General features: G+C 40.1%; 1 long non-coding RNA gene across 8 annotated transcripts in view; it reads left to right on the forward strand.

Moving 5' to 3' along the window:
• Positions 1-17,400: 17,400 nt before the first annotated feature.
• LOC103349907 (LINE-1 retrotransposable element ORF2 protein) overlaps positions 17,401-18,248 on the forward strand; it is an 85,511-nt gene continuing 84,663 nt past the window's right edge. For 4 of the 8 annotated variants that reach the window (XR_011388470.1, XR_011388469.1, XR_011388468.1 and 1 more), the window contains exon 1: positions 17,401-17,613. This is a non-coding gene — a long non-coding RNA (LINE-1 retrotransposable element ORF2 protein). The remainder of the gene's footprint in view (positions 17,614-18,248) is intronic. The other 4 variants (XR_011388466.1, XR_011388471.1, XR_011388472.1 and 1 more) reach the window with 4 other exon arrangements.

The following is an 18,248-nucleotide window of genomic DNA, read 5'->3' on the forward strand; positions in this document are numbered from 1 at the left end:
TTAACTTCAAGGCCAACCATCCACCCAGACAATGTCCTCTTTTTATAATGAAAATTATTATATGGGAATAGGGCCCATCCCAATGACATTACTTAATTTAAATGACCTATTGAAAGACACCAACACCGAGTACAGTTATAGCTTGAGGATTAGGACCTCAATTTGTGAATTTTGGGGGGGAGGGACATAATTCAGGTAATCACAATTGGCAGTGCAAATATTGCAATTTAAAAAAAAAAACAGCACATTATGATCTAACTTAAGCATGGTTTTTTTTTAACCTTTTATTTAATGAATATAAATTTCCAAAGCACCGCTTATGGATTACAATGGCTTCCCCCCGGCATAACGTCCCTCCCACCCGCAACCCTCCCCTTTCCCACTCCCTCTCCCCTTCCATTCACATCAAGATTCATTTTCATTTCTCTTTATATACAGAAGATCAGTTTAGCATACATTAAGTAAAGATTTCAAAAGTTTGCTCCCACACAGAAACATAAAGTGAAAAATACTGTTTGAGTACTAGTTATAGCATTAAATCTCAATGTACAGTACACTAAGGACAAAGATCCTACATGAGGAGTAAGTGCACAGTGACTCCTGTTGTTGACTTAGCAAATTGAGACTCTTGTTTATGGCATCAGTAATCACCCTAGGCTCTTGTCATGAGCTGCCAAGGCTATGGAAGCCCCCTGAGTTCACTGACTCTGATAATTTTTAGACAAGGCCATGGTCAAAGTGGAGGTCCCTTCCTCCCTTCAGAGAAAGGTACCTCCTTCTTTGATGACCCATTCTTTCCACTGGGATCTCACTCGCGGAGATCTTTCATTTAGGTTTTTTTTTTTTTTTCCAGAGTGTCTTGGCTTTCCATGCCTGAAATACTCTCATGGGCTTTTCAGCCAGATCCGCATGCCTTAAGGGCTGATTCTGAGGCCAGAGTGCTGTTTAGGGCATCTGCCATTCTATGGGTCTGCTGTGTATCTCACTTCCCATGTTGGATCATTCTCTCCCTTTTTGATTCTATCAGCTAGTATTTGCAGACACTAGTCTTGTTTCTGTGCTCCCTTTGGTTCTTAGTCCTATCATTATGATCAATTGTGAACAGAAATTGATCACTTGGACTAGTGAGATGGCATTGGTACATGCCACCTTGATGGGATTGAATTTGAATCCCCTCGTATGTTTCTATCTCTACTGTTTGAGGTAAGTCAGCTTGAGCATGCCCCGAATTGCACATCTCTTCCCTCTCTTATTCCCACTCTTATATTTAACAGTGATCACTTTTCAGTTAAGTTTCAGCACTTAAGAATAATTGTGTATTGATTACAGTATTCAACCAAAAGTATTAAGTAGAACAAACAAAAAAATACTAAGAGGGATAACATATTAAGTTGTTCATCAACAGTCAGGGTGAGGGCTGATCAAGTCACCGTTTCTCATAGTGTTCATTTCACTTTAACAGGTTTCCTTTTTGGTGCTCAGTTAGTTGTCACCTATCAAGGAGAACAAGTGGTATTTGTCCCTTTGGGATTGGCTTATTTCACTCAGCATAATGTTTTCCAAATTCCTAACAGGGATCACTTTTCAGTTAAAATATAAACACCTAAGAATAATTGTGTGTTAATTACAGAGTTCAACCAACGGTACTAGAACAAAAAAAATACTAAAATGGATAAAGTATTACACTGTGCATCAACTGTCAGGACAAGAGCTGATCAAGTCACTGTTTCTCATAGTGTCCATTTCATTTCAACAAGTTTCCCCTTTGGTGCTCAGTTAGTTGTCGCCGATCAGGGAGAACATATGATATCTGTCCCTTTGGGACTGGCTTAATTCACTCAGCATGATGTTTTCCAAATTCCTCCATCTTGTTGCAAATGACCGGGTTTCATTGTTTTTGACTGCTGTATAGTATTCTACAGAGTACATGTCCCATAATTTCTTTATCCAGTCTACTGTTGATGGGCATTTGGGTTGGTTCCAGGTCTTAGCTATTGTGAATTGAGCTGCAATAAACATTAATGTGCAGACAGCTTCTTTGTTTGCCAATTTAATTTCCTTTGGGTAAATTCCAAGGAGTGGGACGGCTGGGTTGAATGGTAGGGTTATATTCAGGTTTCTGAGGAATCTCCAGACTGCCTTACATAGTGGCTTAACTAATTTGCATTCCCACCAACAGTGGTTTAGTGTCCCTTTTTCCCCACATCCTCTCCAGCATCTATTGTTGGTAGATTTCTGAATGTGAGCCATTCTAACTGGGGTGAGTGAGGTGACCTCATTGTGGTTTTGATTTGCATTTCCCTGATTGCTAGTGATCTTGAACATTTTTTCATGTGTCTGTTGGCCATTTGGATTTCCTCTTTTGAATAATGTCTATTGAGGTCCTTGGCCCATCTCTTAAGTGGGTTGTTTGTTTTGATGTTGTGGAGTTTCTTGATTTCTTTGTAGATTCTGGTTATCAACCCTTTATCAGTTGCATAGTTTGCAAATATATTTTCCCATTCTGTAGGTTGTCTCTTCACTTTCCTGACTGTTTCTTTTGCAGTACAGAAACTTCTCAATTTGATGCAATCCCAAATGTTAATTTTGGCTTTGACTGCCTGTGCTTCCAGGGTCTTTTCCAAGAAGTCTTTGCCGGTGCCTATATCTTGCAGGGTTTCTCCAATGTTCTCTAATAATTTGTTGGTGTCGGGTCGCAGATTTAGGTCTTTAATCCATGCTGAGTGGATTTTTGTGTAAGGTGTAAGGAAGGGGTCTTGCTTCATGCTTCTGCACATGGAAATCCAGTTTTCCCAGCACCATTTATTGAATAGACTGTCCTTACCCCAGGGATTGATTTTGGATCCTTGATCAAATATGAGTTGGCTGTAGATGTTTGGATTGATTTCTGGTGTTTCAATTCTGTTCCATTGGTCTATCCATCTGTTTCTGTACCAGTACCATGCTGTTTTGATTACAACTGCCCTGTAGTATGTCCTGAAATCTGGTATTGTGATGCCTCCGGCTTTGTTTTTGTTGTACAAGATTGCTTTAGCTTAAGCATGGTTCTGAGGGAGGTGGTTTATCAGCCATAAATTGTCCTCAGGAAGTGAATGATGGTTTTTTTTTTCTTCTAGGTTTTAATGTTTGAGTTGACAAATTCTGTCATTTTGATGATTTTGACTAAAACCATGTAGCAAATAGAAATCACACTAGGGAAGAAGAAGATAGCATTTTAATGAACAGTTTCCATCTCTACTAATTATAGGGCCATCCTTGTCATTCTAATTTAAATCAACAATCTCTCTTTACTAATCATTTCTTTTATTTATTTATTTATTTATTTATTTTGACAGGCAGAGTGGACAGTGAGAGAGAGACAGAGAGAAAGGTCTTCCTTTTTGCCGTTGGTTCACCCTCCAATGGCCGCCGCGGCCAGTGTGCTGCGGCTGGCGCACTGCACTAATCCAATGGCAGGAGCCAGGTACTTATCCTGGTCTCCCACGGGGTGCAGGGCCCAAGTACTTGGGCCATCCTCCACTGCACTCCCTGGCCACAGCAGAGAGCTGGCCTGGAAGAGGGGCAACCGGGACAGAATCCGGCGCCCCGACCGGGACTAGAACCTGGTGTGCGGAGGATTAGCCTAGTGAGCCATGGCGCCGGCCAACTAATCATTTCTTAACAGTCCCAAAGCCAAGGTTCCATGCCAGTGCTTTTGAACTGCTTCTGCTTCTCAGAATTTCACCCAGTATGCATTTAGGGAGTGTGCTAGGAGTCCCCTGGGGAGTACGTGCACCCAGGAATCCTCAAAGGGCAGAATGCAACAGCAGAAATAGGAGAAATGTGGTCAAGGTTTTGAAATTATGAATACATTCTGTTGAGTGTTTTTATATTTTCACTGCTTTATTAAGAAAATTTAGGAGCACATGGACTTATGCAAAATTACATTTTATGTATTAATTTATAAATACCACAATCCAGAAATTGTAAAAAGCCAATGTTTACAGAGAATCCATTATTTTACCCCTGCCCCTCTTTGCTCTCATCTGCCCCTTTTCTGGGGAGCAGGTGTTCCATTTTGGAAACCATTGGCTTAGATGCTTATGATTAGTGAGTGTCGCCTATAGGCACACACCTGGAAGAGGCAGAATCTTTTAGGGGAGGGAGAAGTGTACACACAGGTTTTCTCAAGACCCAACTGACTTTTTCCATCCCTACAGACTCTGTAGGTGGATGGGACACTTGTCCTTGGTTGTTGATGATCTTTCCACATTTTTTCACTTCTAAACCTACATCCTTAAAACAAAATGAATTATCTATCTTTAACGCTAATGTTTCTAAGAGTCTCCTTCTAAACTTGTGTGGCCTTACTCCTTGTTGTTGCCATTTCTCTTGAGGACACCACTAGGCAGCCTCCCACATGGACAGGCTTGGAAAGAGCTTTCTCCAAAGTCTGAAGGAAGGAGGCCTTCTAACTTGGGAAATTTCCCACTGGAATACTATGTGTTCCCTGAGTCCAGCAAAACAGAGGTCAACAGAGGGGCCCCGGCTCTGCTGCTCATCCTGGTTGACAGAGCTGCTACATCTGTCATCATGGGAACCTGTAGAGTGACAGATTTATTAGGTAGTGTCACCTTGATACTCCGTGTTGCTTTTTTTTTAACAGTGGGAAATGTCATGGACTTTAATTTGTAGTTAAAAAAATGGACTGAACATATTTTTTTGCCATGCAGACTTTGAAAATTTGTAGACAATTCAAGGAGCCTATACACACCAATTTTTATACACATATAAAGATATATAAAATATAAATTATATATAAAGATATATACAAAGATATATAAGGATATCATAGATCCTTAGACTTCTCATTAGTCTCAGAACATCTATAAATATATATATGTAGATATATATATATATAAATTGATAGATATAGATTTGTGTGCCATTTATGTTTCACAGGGGTTAGTAGGTTCTCTCTGCATATAACCAGTATTTAGTTATTTTTACTCAAATAGCTGTTTTCTTTTGCCACGTAGATAAGTAACTTACGGATCTGAAGTTTTAGGATAATTTGTATGTCTTATTTTTCACAGTGAGCAATTTCTCACTATGTTATCCTGTTTTAGGCTCAGTTTTTCTGGCACTCTTCCCATAGCTACCAAGGGTCAGGAATCAGGAACTAGCTCTCAAGAAGGCCCAGCTGGCCAGAGTGATTGGGCTTGTTAATCCAATTATCTCCTCTTCTGTCACCCAATGCTACATTAGTCCTACTGGCCAATGGTTGTATGACAATTGTAGTATTGCCACACTTCTACATGTTGGCCATCAGTTCTCTCTTCTGGCTTAATTATTCTCGGTGATGTCATTATAACATACAGGAATAGTCTGCATTCCCAAGATTTGGAGCTAAAGGGCTAAAGGAATTAGTTTCTGGGCCTAATATTTTTTAGAAAAGCTTTGCTACTCTTGGTCTTTAAGATATCCTAGACTCAGACTTCTCATTAACACCAGAACATCTGTAAACTTCAAAGGTAGGCTTTTTGCATAAACTTTAGCCATCTAAGATGCATGTACTTTTAAGAAACTTTTCTACTTTTGTGAGGACTAACAAAGTTTTTACTACATGTAGAAATGATGTTGCTTATTGTAAAAAAATTAACACTAAAAATTGACAAGAGAAAAGCAAAAAATAAGCCAAATCCCATCATCAGAAAATACTCAAGGTCAACATTTGATGAACATGATTGTAGATATTTCTCTGCATATATGCTGTTAAAATGATGGCTGGATGAAATAAAAATTTTTGAAACAAAAAATTATTAACATGTGCTATTCAAAATTACAAAACACTAAATTAAATTTTGCTTAAACTTAATGGAAGGAAACGAAATGAATAGTATTCCTGAACTTCAGTTAATTGCATCTTCTTTACAATGAGTATTCCTTTTCAAAACAGTAGGAATAAAAAGACTATTAAAACATTAGGAAAATTCTGTTATTTATCTTCTAAACTACATATTTCATTTTTAGGCAATATTTATTGTGATCCTGCCAAAAAGAATAACATTAGTACTCACCCTTTTATCTAACTCACTTTTCCTGTCCTCTCTCCCAGTTTTTGTTACTATCTACATTTTTTTATAAATAAATAACATATTTATTGGAAATCCAGCAAGTATAAGTGTGGTATGAGTTCCAATAGTTTCTTGGTGTTTTTTTTTTTAGGGGGGAGATCACCTATATATAGAATCATGACATCTGCAAATACGGATAGTTTGACTTCCTCTTTCTCAATTTGAATTTCTTTAATTTCTTTTTCTTGACTAATGGCTCTGCCTAAAACTTCTGAGAATATATTGAATAGCAATGGTGAGAGTTGGCATCCTTTTCTTGTTCTTGATTTCAGTGGGAATGCTTCCAACTTTTCTCCATTCAGTAAAATGCTGTCCATGGGTTTGTCATAAATTTCTTTAACTATATTGACGAATATTCCTTCTAAACTCAATTTGCTTAGAGTTTTCATCATGAAAGGTGTTGTATTTTATCAAATGCCTTCTCTGCATCTATTGAGATAATCATATGGTTTTTGTTCTTCATTTTGTTAAAGTGATGTATCTCATTGATTGATTTGCAAATGTTGAACCATCCTTGCATACCAGGAATAAATCCGACATGGTCTGGGTGAATGATCTTTCTGATGTGCTGCTGGATTCAATTGGCCCGAATTTTTTTTGAGGATTTTTGTATCTATGTCCATCAGGGAAACTGGTCTGTAGTTTCTCTTTCTCTGTTAGGTCTTTTCTGGGTTTAGGCATTAAGGTGATGCTGGCTTCATAGAAAGAATCTGGGAGGATTCCCCCTCTTTCAATTGTTTTGAATAACTTGAGAAGAATTGGAGTTATTTCCTCTTTAAATTTCTGGTAGAATTAATCAGTGAAGCCATCTGGTCCTGGGCTTTTTTGTTGTTGTTGTTGGGAGAGTCTTACTGATTCAATTTCTGTCTTGTTAATGGATCTGTTTAGGTTTTCTATGTTTTTATGGCTCAGTTTAGGTAGATTATATGTGTCCAGGAATCCATTTCTTCTAGGTTTCCCCGTTTGTTGGCATACAGCTCTTTGTAGTAGTTTCTGATGATTACTTTTATTTCTGTGGTGTCTCTTGTTACATTTACTTTTTCATCTTTAATTTTATTGATTTGGGTTTTCTCTCTCCTCTCTCCTTTTTTTTGGTTAGTTGGGCCAATGGTGTGTCAGTCTTTTTTTTTTTTTTTCAAAAAACCAGCTCTTCATTTTGATGATCTTTTGTACTATGCTTTTGGCTTCAATTTTGTTGATTTCTTCTCTAATTTTAATTATTTCCTTTCTCCTACTAGTTTTGGGTTTGGTTTGCTGTTGTTTTTCTTTATCCTTAAGATACACTGATAGTTCATTTATTTGGTGCCTTTCCAATTTCTTTATATAGGCTCCAATTGCTATAAACTTTACTCTTAACACTGCTTTAGCTGTATCCCATATGTTTTGATATGTTGTACTGTCAACTTCATTTGTTTCCAGAATTTTTTTGATTTCTCTTTTTTATTTCTTCTATGACCCATTGTTCATTCAGGAGCATGTTGTTCACTCTCCATGTGTTTGCATATGTTCTGGAGATTCTTAGTTGCTGATTTCCAGCTTCATTTCATTGTTGTCTGAGAAAATGCATGGCATGATTTCATTTCTTTCTTTCTTTCTTTCTTTCTTTCTTTCTTTCTTTCTTTTTTTTTTTTTTTTTTTGTATTTTGAGACTTGCTTTATGGCCTAGCATCTGGTTAATCCCAGAGAAAGTTCCATGCACTGGTGAGAAAAATGTGTATTCTGTGGCTATAGAGGGGGAAGGCGCTATAGGTATCTGCTAGGTCTGTTTGATCTATAGTGTCAATTAACTGTTGTTTCTTTTTTGATTTTCTGTCTAGTTGATCTGTCCATTGCTGAAAGTGGGGCATTGAAATCCTCCATAACTAATGTATTTAAGTCTATATCTCCCTTTAAATCCTTTGACATTTCTTTTAGGTAGCCAGGTGCCCAGTAATTTGGTGCATATACATTTATAATATTTACACCTTCCTGTTGAATTGATTCTTTAATCATTATATAGTGTCTTTCTTTGTCTTTAATAGTTTTCGTGTTAAAGCCTATTTTGTCTGATATTAGGATGGCCACACCAGCTCTTTTTTGATTTCTGTTAGCATAGATTATCTTTTTCCATCCTTTCCATTTCAGTCTGTATGCATCTTTGTTGGTAAGATATATTTCTTGTAGGCAACAAATAGATGGGTTTTCTTTTTTAATCCATTCAGCCAGTCTGTGTCTTTTAACTGGGGAGTTGAGCCCATTTACATTCAGGGTGACTATTGTTAAGTACCAAATTTGCCCTGCCATTTTTCTGTAAATAGTTCTAATTTTGTATTTTGAGCTTCCTGTTTTGTACTTTTGCTGGGTCATTTCTGCATTCATCTTTTATAGTGATGTTTCTGTTTCTGTGTGTAGCACATCCTTGAGCATCTTTTGGAAGACTGAGCAAGTAGTTACAAATTCTTTCAATTTCTGTTTATTGTGGAAGGTCTTTATTTCTCCTTCATTCATAAATGAGAGCTTTGTAGGGTGTAGGATTCTGGGTTGACAGTTTTTTCTCTTAGGACTTGGAATATATTGCACCATTCCCTTCTTGCCTGTAAAAATTCTGATGAGAATTCTGCAGTGAGTCTAATTGGATTTCCTCTAAATGTGATTTGGTGTTTCTCTCATTTATATTTTAAGATCTTTTCTTTATGTTTTACCATGGGGGTTTCACTACAGTGTGCTTTGGTGAAGATCTTATCTTGTTGTGTCTATCGTGAGTTCTATGTACTTTCTGTACTCGGATGTCTCTTTCTTTCTCCAGATTGGTAAATTGTCTGTTATATTTTCATTAAGTAAGCTTTCTAATCCTTTCTCTCTTTCCATGTCTCCCAGAATTCTTAGGATCCATATATGGGGTTGTTTTATAGAATCTTGTAGATCTCCAATCATGTTTTTTAGTTTTCTAATTTCTTCTTTTATTTGGTCTGACTGTAATATTTCCAGAAATTCATCTTATAGTTCTTATATTGTTTCTTCTGTCTCACCTATTCTGTTGCTAAGGCTTTCCACTGAACTTTTTATTTGATCTATCGAATTCTTCATTTCTAGCATTTTATTCTGACTTCTCTTTAATATCTCAATTTCTTGAGAGTGTTTTTCATTTAGATCATGAATTTGCTTCTGATTGCTTCCAAGTAATTTGACGATTAATTTTCTGAATTCTGTTTCTTGCATATCCTCGATTTCTTCACCTTCACCTTCACTATTATTAAAGAGCTGTAGTGTTCCTTTGGGGGCTCACAGTGTCTTCCTTATTCTTATTGAGGGGTTTTCCTTTGCTTTTTGGCAAAGTGTATTTTTTTCTTTTCTTTTTTTTGTCTGGTTGCTTTCCTCTTTAAGCTGTGTCTCTGTGCTTCTATTGAGTTTCTCTCTGATATGAGTTGCTATGTGTGTGTGTGTGTGTGTTGCAGGTGGAAGCAGGCAACCCTGCCTGTTGGAGCCCAGCTCACCTCTCAATCTCAGTGAGGGCAGACACAAGCTCTGGTGCAAGCAGGGCCTACTGGGGCCCTCGCTTTTCAATGGTGCATAGAACGAGCTTGAGTTTTCAATATTTACTACTTCTCCTTGTTGTACAGCTTGAATGGTGGGGAAGCAATGACTCTGAAATGTATGGTCCTTGTTCCTGGGTGGGGGTGTGGTGAGGTGGCCCCCACAATTGATGGGTGTGTGTACAGGAGGCAAACGTGGCCATCCTCTGCTTACATTTTAAATATAAACTAATAAAATATCTTCTATCAGCTGCCTGCAGGTCCAGTTTGGGGGGGATTAGATGGGCAGGGGGGTGCCCAACCTCTGTTTTGTTCCTCTAAACCTCTCTTTTTTCCAGCATGGCACGTCAAACGCAGTTCGCCAAGCACCCCCTCCTGCTACTGTCTGCAACTCTGTGGACCTGCGGTTTCCCATCTAACTGGTTTGCTGAGGCCTAGCGCCAGCCTCCCCATTCCATGCCTCCACTGCACCTCTGCCACTTCCCTTTCCTATTTGCTCCTTCAGGGTGGACCTGCCCAGTCTCTGTTGGTTTCCTGGGCTTCCCGTTGTGAATTTACCATGGCTCTATCTCCAGCATGTATCCTCTCTCTGTTTTAGCTATCTATTTTGTCCTGCATGACTCAGATCATCCTGTTGTTATACTGCCATGTTGGGACCCCGCTGTCTGTATTCCTTTTATTTTGACAAGGATCAAGTATTGTGAATGGTCTGAGGTTTTACACTGCTTGCAAGCCAGCACACACATCTTTTCAAGTTTCTCCTGCCTTCAGTTCCCACAGAGGCAATTCAGAGGGGCCTAGATATTTGTCTGTACCTGCTATGAGTTCAACGACAAGAATTTTTGGATTCCTTTTCTTTTATAATGGGCAGTAACCATGGGTGCCTTTTGTTCCACAAGGAGATGTTGTTTCTATCTCCCAAGACCATTTACTGTACAAATCATTCTTAAAAAGATAGTCCAGAACAGAGGCCAGCAATGCCAATGCTTGCCTGAAACATGTGAGACCCAGGGAGAATCATCTTTCATCATGGCTTTAAAAATTACTTTCTATTGGATGATTGTAATTTCCAGTTTAGTCTTATAGAAACATATAAATAAATTTTAAGTTCACCATTCTTCTTTTACTTTTTATTTCTCTCCTCAAGGTATTTTATTTTTCATTTATTTCTTGGTTGACTAGAATTTATTGTTACACAAAAGATTTTTTGGTGTTTTGTTTGTTAAGTTTTTGCTTGCTTGCTTGTTTTGTTTTGTTATAACAAAGAGCCCATAGTTATCATATTTCCATTTCTATTTCCTGTTTTCGAATGTCTATTGTTTCTTTAGTGAAAACTTAACTGTGTATTATATTCTTGGATCACCCCTTTGTTTCTCTTAAAGCATTACATTTTCCAGTAAGGAAAATGTGAGGAAGTCTGAGGCCTGCCAAACTCTTCCATCTTTGTGGGTAAATTGCTTTTTCTTTCAGTGTAGCTGAATAATGTTTATTCCTGGACATTTATTAATTTAACCAGGATATATATCAAAGCTTATCTCCAATTCCAGTGCTGTAACATAAAACTCATTCTATCCTGCCTACTTTCCATGTTGGTAATTCTCTTCTTACTATTTCCCTTTCTGGAGTAAACTTTCTGGGGATGATTTCACACCATCCCATCTTCACTCTTCTCTACAGTTTTCCCAGAATTCCCTATCCTCTTGGGCTTCCATGGGGCTTGTGGAAGAGGTTCAGAGAAAGTCTGCTGAGAATTTCATGTTTGTCTTTCTATTTGTGTGTAACTTGAAGTTTGTAGGATTCTCTTTTAGTTGTGCTGAACATTTCCAGTAAGAAGCTCCCAGTCTTTATGTTATTTCTTGAGCATAGACTGAATCACGAGGTGGCTAGGTTATAAAGGATATGTCTGGAGACTGCCAGGAGCATGGATTGAGGACTTCATGCAATCGTTCTAGAATTAGATGTGGGAGCAGATCCACACTTGGGAATCTAACATACATCACTGTGAAGGATGTAACTGGTATTTCATACATGCTGCAAGTTCACTTTAGGGCCTGGATGTACCATACAGATATCTGCAGAAAAGGAAGTTCTCTCAATTTCATTTGGCACCACATTCACCCACCAAATGGCACCACATTCATCCAGCAAACCGGGGCCTCTCCTTAGCAGTAACTATTTTTTTATCACTCCTTTATTTGAGCTACAGACAGAGAGAAAGAGAAACAGAGAGAGAGAGAGAGAGAGAAAGAGAGAGAATCTTCCCATCTGCTGGTTCACTCTCCAAACGGTTGCAACGGCAGGAGCTGAGCTGGTCCAAAGCCAGGAGCCAGGAGTTTATTTCAGGTCTTGCACATGGGTGCAGGGGCCCAAGCACTTGGGCTATCATCCACTGCCTTCCCAGGCCATAGGCGGAGAGCTGGATTGGAAGAAGAGCAGCTAAGACACGAACCAGTGCCCATATTGGATGCCGGAGCCTCAGGTGGAGGCTTAAACTACTACACCACAGTGGCAGTCCTAGCAGTAACTCTTCTGTTGAACTATCTAATTTCTCTTCTCTCTACCATTCCACTATTCCAAGGCACTCCCTATAATCATCCTTTGAAATGTTAGACACATTCTAAAACCTACCCAAGTTATAAAATGTTTTCCCAAAGCTCTGCCAATTCAGTAAGGAAGAAGTTCTCTTTGAGCAAATGTGTGGTTTCATTTCAGTCAAATGGAATACAGGCACTGTCAGGGTAGTTCAAATCACCTGGTATCAAATAATGTCAATTATTCACACCATAGAGATCCAGAGCCAGCTGCCTCTGGATCCTGCAGTATTTATAAATGCATTCACCAACAGCTGAGAGTGCAAGATGGAAATAGATGCTGGCTGTGGTATATCCATAATTGATCAAAATATCTGCTACAATTGTTTGCAAAAGGTATGCTGACAAGCTGGTAAAGACCAACATGATTCTAGCAGCCATTTGATGTTGGGGGGAAGCTGGTTATGAATATGAATCATAGCACCTCTCTGAGTGCCATGTCAGATTTCCCCTGGACACCATCCTGTCACTGTTCAGAAATCTCCCAGGAGAGGATTTGTCCGTGCTGCTGTGAACAAACATTCTAAAGCCCAACTTCAGGAACTCGTGCCAATACTTCCCCAGGTGTTCTTTGAGGACCCAGTGTCATTTTAGAAAGATTTAGTCACTGAGTCTTTTAACCAATGGCCAGAATTGGAAGTTTACTTGAAGGACAAATGTAAAACCACCATGAAGATCTAATCATACAAGAAGTCCTTTATAGCTACTCTGGCTGTTTTATGCTGGTAGTAGCAGAAAGTCTATGGATTCAGTTTGCCTCTGCTATTTGCATTGGCAATACCATAGACAGCCTTGTTCACCTCTTTGAACTTCAGTTCCATCACTATAACTGATAAGAAATCTAGTTAGAGAAAAAGGACAGAAAATTCACTTTTTGACCAGGGATTTTGTCTGAGTTAGTTCAGGCTGCCATACAAAACATCATAGTGTGGATAGGCTAAACAAACACATTCACATTTATATATCACAGTTGCTGGAAATCCAAAATTGAAGGGCCCACAAATCCCATTCCTGGAAAGGTCCCCCTTCATGGTTTACAGATGTCTTTCTTCTCATTGTATTCTCATACAAGGTGGAGGGAGACAAAAATCTGACCTTATTTACTTTCTTATCTGGCCACCAATCCCATAATGGGGTTTCCACCATCATGACCTCATCTAAGTCTAATTCCTTTCAAGGCTCCATCTCCAAATACCATCATAGCAGGGATTAGGACTTCAACATAAGAATTTGGGGGATATAAATATTCAGTGCACAGCAGATTCTTTGGCTCGTAAAGCAATGTGAGGAAGCCAATCAGGTGTCATCGAATAACTAAGGTCATATATCACTGCTTTGTCCATGGCTACAACAAAATATCTGAAGCTTGGTAGTTTGTAAAGAAAAGAGTTTTTCTTTCTTGCTTTTATTTTTCTCACAGTTCTGGAGGTCCCAGAATGTGGCACTAGCTTATGACCAGCTTCATGGCTGATGGCATCACATGATGAGAGAATAGGCTGAAGAAAGCGCGTGGTGAGAGAAACAGCCAGAGATCAGGGAGGAGCAATTGTGGTTTTTCATAAATAACAACTCATTCTTGCAGGAATGAACTCATTCAATGAGACCATCATCAATTTCTTCTGAGAGCAGTGCCCCTAATGAATGAATTACTGTTCCCTAAGTCTTACCTCTTAAAGGTTCCACTACCTTTATTTGGTCACACTAGGGACCAAGTTTCAATACATGAATCTTTGAGAGACACACTCAGACCAAATCCAATCCTTTGTCTCCAAGTTTCATGCCCTCATAGTGTTAAATACAATTATTCTATCCTCAAAAGTGCCAAGTCCTACTTCACTCAAACAAAGCTCAAAATTCTAAATACAAAGTTTCCTCTGTGACTCAAGGCAAACTCTTTGAGCTGTGAGCTCAAAAACAAAATTTACCTCTTTCAAAGATGCGAAGTCTTTGAGCTTTGAGCTTGAAAACAAGTTACCTATTTCCAAGATACAATGGCAGGACAGGGAAAGGATAACTGTTGCTATTTAAAAATGAGTAAGGCAGGAGGTAGAAAGGAGTAACAAGCCCAAAGCAAGGCTGAAACCAACCAAGGCAGAGATTTTGTGGTAGAACTCCAAATCTGTCATCCTGTGCACACTGAAGTGGGTGAGTCCCCAAGGCTCCAGTTTTTGCTGATTGCAGTCCTCATGGCTGCTCTGCAAGTGTTGCTTGGAAAGCCTGTGGCTGTGTGCTGCTGGTGCCTCTCGCTTCCTGGGGGCCTGGCAGTGGCTCCACTCCCTCTGTTCTATGCCACATACCCCAATTGGGAGCTTTCTGTGGTAGCTCTGCCCCCGTGGCTGACTTCTGCCTGATCTCCCAGACTTTTCTTTGAAATTTCGGTGGAAGTTGCCATGACTTCATGGCTCTTGCGTTCTGGACATGGGCAGAATCACCAGGCTCTGTTACTTCCTCTCCTCAGCTGCACCTGGGTCCACTTGAACCAGTGCTGGAGAGCCACGGACACTTCACTGGGGAGCTGGGAGCAGAATCCTGAGACTTGGAGAGCACCTAAGGGTTCCGTGAAACACCTCTGCCCTTCGAGGCCCTGGGCCTATGATGGCATGAGCCCCCGAGAGATTTCTGAGGCACCCTCCAGATCTTTTTCCTGTTGTCTTGACAATTAGCATCTTAAAAAAAATCTTAAAAATCATGGCCCGAGCAAGTAGTCGCTCTACTGTACCCTCTAAGGATTCCTCCTCAGTCCTTCTCTGGTCATATGGCAACTTTTCCAAAACTTTCAGCTCTGCTTCCCTTTGTTGCTAAATCTCACTCCGAATATTACTAAACATAACTGAGAAGACCTGTGTCACAGGCCAGGGCTTTGCAGTTTAGACATTTCCTGTTAAGTATTAAAAAAAATTTTTTTGCTGTATTTATTTGAAAGGAAGAGTTAGAGAGAGAGAGAGAGAGAGAGAGAGGGAGAGGAAAAGAGATAGCTCCTGCCTCTATATAACTCTCTGCCTTTCAAACAAATAAATAAATCTTTAAAAATTTATTTATTTATTTGAAAGGCAGAGTTACATACACACACACAGAGAGAGAGAGAGAGAGAGAGAGAGAAAGAGAGAGGTCTTCCATCCGCTGATTCACTCCCCAACTGGCTGCAATGGACTGAACTGCCCTGATCCGAAGCCAGGAGTCAGGAGTTCCCTCCAGGTCTCCCACGTGGGTGCAGGGGCCCAAGGACTTGGGCCATCTTCTACTGCTTCCCCAGGCCATAGCAGAGAGCTGGATCAGAAGTGGAGCAGCCAGGACTCGAACCAGTGCCCATATGGGATGCTGGCACAGCAGGTGGTGGCTTCCACCGCTATGCCACAGCACCACCATGCCAAATCTTCTAAATAATAACATTAAAATGCTCAAAATGGGAAATCAAGAGAAGAATTCTAAGTTTTTTGTTTTCTGTAGAAGCCGAAGGCCTGGTGATTGTGAACTTGCCAGGCACAGCTAGTGACCCAATCCTTACGAAGAAAGAAATGCAGGTGAAGGGCTCAGAGGGTCTACAGACCAACTTGTGCCATCTGGTATTAGACTTCCTACTGTAGCTTCTTGCCTTCATGCACTTGTGTGAGTTCCAGTGACTTAGAGAGCAGATATACAAGTGTCCTTCTTATGTGGCCTCCATTTGGAAGCACTGCCTTAGCACATATAGCCTGTGCCATTGAGAGAAATGTAGGGTGAAAGATAGAATCATTTGCGGTTTACCTATAGGGCTGAGATCCCCCACATCAAACCAAGCACAGAGCAGTTCATTCAGTCATTAAACAGCTGTTCACAGAAATCATCAGGAAGTACAATGGGAGAGAGACTAGAGTGACCTCCTTCAAAGGAGAGATGGTGACAAAATTAAGGCAACAGGTATTGGATGGGGTAGTGTGAAGTTTAAAGCTGAGGTTTTGCTTTTTTTTTTTTTTTTTTTTTTTTTTTTGACAGGCAGAGCTGAGGTTCTTAAGAAAACCAAGAAAGATGGTCTGAAAACAGCAAAAGGAAGCAAGAAGGGGCCAGTGCTGTAGTGCAGTGGGTTAAAGCCCTGACCTGCAGCACTGGCATCTCATGTGGGTGCTGGTTCTAGTCCTGGCTGCTCCACTTCTGATCCAGCTCCTTGTTAATGCAACTGGGAAAGCAGTGAAGGATGGCCCAAGTCCTTGGGCCCCTGTTGCCAAGTGGGAGATCTGGAAGAATCACCTGGCTCCTGGCTTCGGATTGGCTCTGCTCTGGTTGTTGCGGCCATCTGGGGATGAGCCAGCAGATGAAAGACCTCTCCATCTCTGCCTCTGCCCTTCTAATAAATAAAATAAATCTTAAAAAAAGAAGCAGGAATACTCAAATTTGAGTTGAACAAAGGTGGTAGAAAACAGCACACTTGAGAGTGTTGGCAGAAGCAAAAGTTCAAGAGAGAAGCAGGTTTCAGGGCTGTTGAGAATAAAAGGGTCATTCAGAAAAGCCATTAATGAGGACAAGTTTTTCCAACGGCGACTGCATATTCCCCAGGTGCACTAAAACAATCTGGGGAATTGGAGTAATGAGAGATGAGGTCATATATATTATTTGAGCAATGATTTTTCAAACTTTGTGTCACTACTTGTTCATGTTTGGAGAAACCAGTTTAGAGCATTGTAATTAGTAAATTTTAAAAGAAAAGAGAATTAAACAAATAATATCAAGGTACATTATAAGTAGCAGAATTAGGTTCAGTTTTATGAATCTTCTGTTCCTAGTATGCGTGTTTGTTTTGTGTATATGGTGTGTGTGCTGTGCTTATATACATGTGGTGTGTGATGTCTGGACAGTATATGTGATGTGTGTTGGTGGAGTCATATGTGTATGCTGTGGTAAGTAGATGTGTGTGTGGTGTGACATGCATGGTGTGGTATGTGATACATATGTGTGGCATGGTATGTATGTATTATGAGGGACACAGGTATGGCATTTGCGATTTTGGGAGTGTGTGGTACACATGTGTGCTTGGTATGTGTGTGGTGTATACGTTTAGGTTTGAATGTTTATGTCCCCCCATATACCCTGCCAATTCATATGTTGAAATCTTTACACCAAGGTAAAAGCATTAAGAGGTGGGGCTTTGGGAAAGTGATTAGGTCATAGGAGCACAGCCCTCATAATGGGATTATTACCTCATACAATAGGCCCCAGGCAGACTCCCCTCAACCCTCCAACCATGTTAGGTTAGAGCAACAAGATGGCTGTTGATAAGCAAGCAGGTCCTTGCCAAACACTGAACCTGCTAGTTCTTTGATCTTGGACTTCCAGACTACAAAACTGTGAGAAATGAATTTCTGTTGCTTTCTCCACTTTCTATGATATTCTGCTATAGCAGGCTGAGCTCTATATGATAATGTGAGTTTGGTTGATATCTTGGTTGGGACATGGTTCCTATCCTTTGTATGGGTCACAGTTTGGATAAGGGGATGTACAGAGTCACAGGGTAATGCAAGTTTACTTGGTAGCCTTGGGGTTCTCATGAATCATGGCCATTTCTTCTGCTCTGCAAGGCAACCTGTGCAGACTGTGAGAGATGAGGAGGGCTGAGCCTCTGCTGCTGCCACTTGTACACACGAGTGGGCTCGAGCCAGGGGAGGGTAAGCTGAGTGCACAAAAGTCAAGAAGCAGAGTCACCAGCTCAGGCTGGGATTTAGGCCAGCGATTGTCAGCTGCGAAGGGTACTGATGTCAGTAAACGTTACCAAACAAGATGACCCTTTTCCCCACAGGCACTGGAAGGCCAAACAATGAAGCCACCATGTTTTAGGGACAGAAAGCTTACTGTGCGATAGCCAAGCAAGAATTCAGGAGCAAAAGCTGACATTTGACTCCCTTCACAGCTTTTGTAAAGTATATTTATTGAGAAGAGAACATCGGGTAGAGATGGGACATGGAGCCAATTGGGTTAAATAGAAAGGGGAGTTCTTGGTTCTTCTGTGTAGGGGTGACCTAGTTACATGACCCTTCTTACATCAAGTGTTTAAAGATGGC

The sequence above is a fragment of the Oryctolagus cuniculus genome, chromosome 5, assembly GCF_964237555.1.
Source record: "Oryctolagus cuniculus chromosome 5, mOryCun1.1, whole genome shotgun sequence".
NCBI lineage: Eukaryota > Metazoa > Chordata > Mammalia > Lagomorpha > Leporidae > Oryctolagus > Oryctolagus cuniculus.